Source organism: Lepidothrix coronata, unplaced genomic scaffold (assembly GCF_001604755.1).
Source record: "Lepidothrix coronata isolate B3197 unplaced genomic scaffold, Lepidothrix_coronata-1.0 Scaffold204, whole genome shotgun sequence".
Classification (NCBI taxonomy): domain Eukaryota; kingdom Metazoa; phylum Chordata; class Aves; order Passeriformes; family Pipridae; genus Lepidothrix; species Lepidothrix coronata.
Genome location: NW_016690384.1, coordinates 899,346 through 903,801, shown reverse-complemented (window position 1 = coordinate 903,801; position 4,456 = coordinate 899,346).

Sequence of the window (4,456 nt, the reverse complement as noted above, 5' to 3'; positions counted from 1 at the left end):
GGTTGTACATGTGGGTTTTGTGGGTTAGGACCAATTGTTTGTTTGTGTGATTGTGCTTGCTGTGTTGTTTTAATAAATTGTTATTCTGACTTGTGGTCTCTCCTTTGAGTTGAGTTCATTTCCCCTGCTGGTTGACTCTTAAACCAGCACAATAAGAAAAAAGGTGCTTTTGTAAGAGGTTGGTGCATTAACTTTCTCAGTCATTTGGAACATAGCTTGGGTGGGAAATTGAGGCACCTCTATGGAAAATCCACAGATGAAGCAGAAATAAAGAACTTGTTCGGGACAGAACTAATTGGACTGCACTCTCTGTAAGAGAAGAAAAAAATGCTACTGAATGGAAACATGAGTCATGAAATAACCACCCTCAACATCACCACACTTGAAAATGGAAAGAAACAAAAAAGATAAAGGAGAAAGGGAGAGAGAACAATCTGATAATGTTGCATTTGGAACAGGCATGTTTGTAAATGCTTTTGGCTTCTAATTTAAACACAAACAAGAATGAAAAAGAAAATGACAATATTGTGGAGAATGAAAATGGTAACATGGCTGTTGTGTAAATGCTTTGTCCGTGGTTTTGGGATATGAACTGGACTTGTCCTGACTCCTTATAGAGTGATATCTTATTAATGAGATTATCCATGTCTTAACAGATACCTAGAAAAAAATCCTGTGAAACCATTCAAATGACATAACTGAACAATTTAATGTTCAAACCAACTCAAGACACTATTTTCTGAAAACTGCACTGTAAGTAGTTCCATGCTGGTTTTGTTGTAACAGATGATGTGCTAGGAATTATTGTGGTAGATATGCCTCATATAAACTATGGAATTATGTTGGAGGATTTGCATTTTATCCCCTCTGGACCTGTTTTCAACCTGAAATCCAAATTCCTTCTCTGTGCTGGTCTTGAAACGCTTACTTACCAATTTAGTCCAGCCTTGTAAAATTACAAAGCCCCCGGAATAATTTTTGAGGAACCATTTAAATCTAAAAGACCCACACTTAAACAAATGATAAAATCAGTTTTGTCTCACTGCTCCTGAAAACTACTGTTTTATAGTAGTGTCCTCTTTTTTAAAACAATAGCCAGTGTTTAGCTTCACCTCTGTGCACAAACTCGGGTTTAACCTGAGCCCTTCCCAGCACAGCTCCATGACCAGTGAAATGCATGTGCAGTCATTAAGAATTTGTTTACCTGCTGCTGTTTACGTGCTGGCAATTAAAATGAAGTGCAATGGAGTTTCCACCTCTGCACTGGGGAGATTGTCCTCTGAATCACCATGGAATTTGCTCCCTCTTCCTTCACACCCTTCAGTGTGGCTCACACACAGGGGTCTTGTGATAGAATCCCCAGCAGAACAACCGAGTGTGTTACCTGTCAAGTGAGATGAATTTGAGGACAGCTGGTGGTGTTCAGACATCACAAATCCAACCCTGTATTATCTTTATGAAACAAACGGCACAAAATCCCCCCCTGTCCACAGTTCTTGCTCTATACCCTGAAAGTTGCCATTCTGCTTGATAAGATGTAACCTTTCACACACTACAGAGGGTCAAGCCAAAGCCTCCAAGAAGATAATGTAGTTTGCAGTCGTACTTTTCCTTTCCCAAAGCCAGCAGGAAACGTGCCAAGTAGCCCTGCACAGTATCACTGGGAGACAGCTAAGTCTGCGTAGCTTTGAGAGCCCATAACTTTGCCCAGAAGCTTTAAAACTTACTTATTCCCATATTTTCTACCATGAAAATTTATTTATTCAGTGAAAGTTGTCAACTGTATAAGCAACAGCCTGACTGTGTAGGCAGGGAGTAAAATCTGACTGTATAAAACATAGGTCTCCCCAGGGCCAAAAGCTAAGCCTTTCTCATGAGACTGGAGATGTTTTTGTTAACAACAGGCCTGGCTTTTTGCTACAGATAACTCTGTTTCCTTAGCTACAAACTGTTACCTATTCAGAAGTGAGGGTTTATGTGAAAATGGGTATAATCAGCAGTCGGGATGTTTTGCTTATGCTTTTGCCCAAATGGTTTTATAACCTGATGTGTCACCAGCGTGCTCAGGCTTTTCCACAGGATGACTCTTTTTATTCTTTGCTTTTCTAAGCCTTTCTAAGCTTTTCTGGATAGATTATTACAATGCCTTCATTCCATGCTCCCAGCGATGCCACGGGATGGGATTGAGTATCTGCAGGGAGGGGGCAGAGGATGGAGCAGGCTCTGCTCGGGGGGGCCCAGCAATGGCACAAGAGGAACGGGCAGGAACTGATGGCCAGAAAGTTCCAGCTGGACAGGAGGAAGAACTTGTTGGCTGGGCAGTGACCCAGCCCTGAAGAGAGAACAGAGAGGGGGTGGAGTGTCCTCCCTGGGGCTATTCCAGAGCTGTCTGGACACACTCCTGTGCCCTGTGCTCTGGGATGGCCCTGCTGGAGCAGGGAGGTGGGACCAGGTGCCCCACTGTCGTCCCTTCCAGCCTGACCCAGTCTGATCCTGTGATTATTACCAATACTGGTGACTCTCTGGATACCTGTCCTGGCTGGAAGCATCCCTGGCTGCAAACTTTGTGCTGCCACTCATTTTTCCACTGCTCCATATTTCTACCTGTTCCTACTGGGAACACAAAAACCATGTTAAACGCAGTTGGACTCCTCCGAGGAGGCTCAAGGACGTGTCTAATCATTGTCTGCAACTCCCTGACAGGAGGGTGGAGTTCCCTTGTTCCTAGGAGCAGAGCCCAAAGGACAGGACAAGAGGAAACAGCCTTAAGCTGTGCTAGGGGAGGGTCAGGTTGGACAGGAGGAGGAATTTCTTGCTGGAAAGGGTGGTCAGGCCTTGGCAGGGGCTGCCCAGGGAGATAGATGGTGGAGTCCCCAGCCCAGGAGGTGTCCAGAGAAGGCCTGGCCGTGGCACTCAGTGCTCTGGGCTGGGTGATAAGGGGGGGGATCAGGCACAGGTTGGACTTGATCGTCTTGGAGGTCTTCTTCAACCTAAATGATCCTGTGATTCAATGATCCATATGGATCCCTTCCAACTCAGGATATTCTATGATTCTATTGAAAAAGCTACATGCCCCACACTGCCAACCCCTGCAGCAGTGACACACAGTCCCCTCACAGCATCACTACCTGTATTTTGAGTGCAATCCAACTGCTTTTTGGCAAAAAAGGGGCCAAAAACACCCTTGAAAGCCCCTTCTTGAGTTAGCTTACCCATGTTGGAGGACAAAGTGGGCTCTGAGGGAAGCTGTAGCCTCTGGCAGCATTCCTAGTTTGGGATGAAATTTTATCATGGAAAAGCACAAAGAAAGAGAACGTGCTGACTTTTTAAAAATCTATCTAAGCCAAGGCTTTTCTGATGCTGGAGATAGGAACACCTTATCTGAAGTTTTCACACAGCTCTGAGAAACAGAGATAGCTCTAAAGTTTACTTCCACATCCCCACTTGCCCGATTTCCTGCATGGCCCAGGTCCAGGGTTTTGCTGAGGCTTATGTCTTAATATTTAGCTAATTTAAATGCTAATTAGACTAATTTGTTGAATAAAACATGGTAGGGATTTCTTAACAAGTTTCTGCTACCGCTTTACATCTACAGAGAGATTTTCTAAAACGGGACACCAAGGACAGTACCACATCTGTTACCAGTCAAACAAGTTGGATTTTCTGTAATCCTAAATATATTGCAGAACTGCAGAGAAGATGGAGGAGCAGTGTTAAATTTTTGAGACCTAGCACATCTGGGACACAGGAGCCCATCTGCTCCATGGGGTTTGCTTTGAGTTTTATACGCAAAGAAAATGTACCTTTTCTCTGCCTCTCATTCCTTACTGCAGTCGATCCAGTTGCTCTGCCTGGCGTTATTGGCGCCTGCACAGAGAAAATAAACCTTTCCCCTCGTGTCTGATACTGCGGGTAAACCTCTATGGGTTTTTGGAGCTCCGTGCAGTCCGTGAGGCTCCAGAGAGGCGAAGGAAGTACAAAAATAGGGCTGACAGCTCATGGCTCCCCTCAGGGGTCCCGCCACTCCCTCGCCGGGTGCGAGTGTCCCGGGCTGAGGCGGGCGAAGCCGTGAAGGGACAGCTCTCTACGAGACCCCGGGCTGAGGGGCGGCTCCTAAGGCGGGCGAAGCCGGGAGGTGGGCGGCTCTGCTTCCCTCCGCCGGAGTACGAGACCCCCAGGCTGAGGCGACCTGTGAAGGGGCGGGTGAAGCCGTGAGGGCTCGACTCGGCCTCGGTACAAGACCCCCAGACTGAGGCGGGCGAAGCCCTGAAGAGGCGGTTCCTTCACCTGGCTATGAGTGTTCCGGGCTGGGGCGGTCCCGGGGGAGGGTGCGGCCGTGAGGGCGCGGCTCCGCTCCTCCCGGCTATAAGTGCCCCGGGCTGGGGCGGTGCCTCCCGCGGGTGAAGCCGTGAGGAGGCGTCGCCGCTCCGCCTCTTCCTGCTGCAGCCGCGCAGTC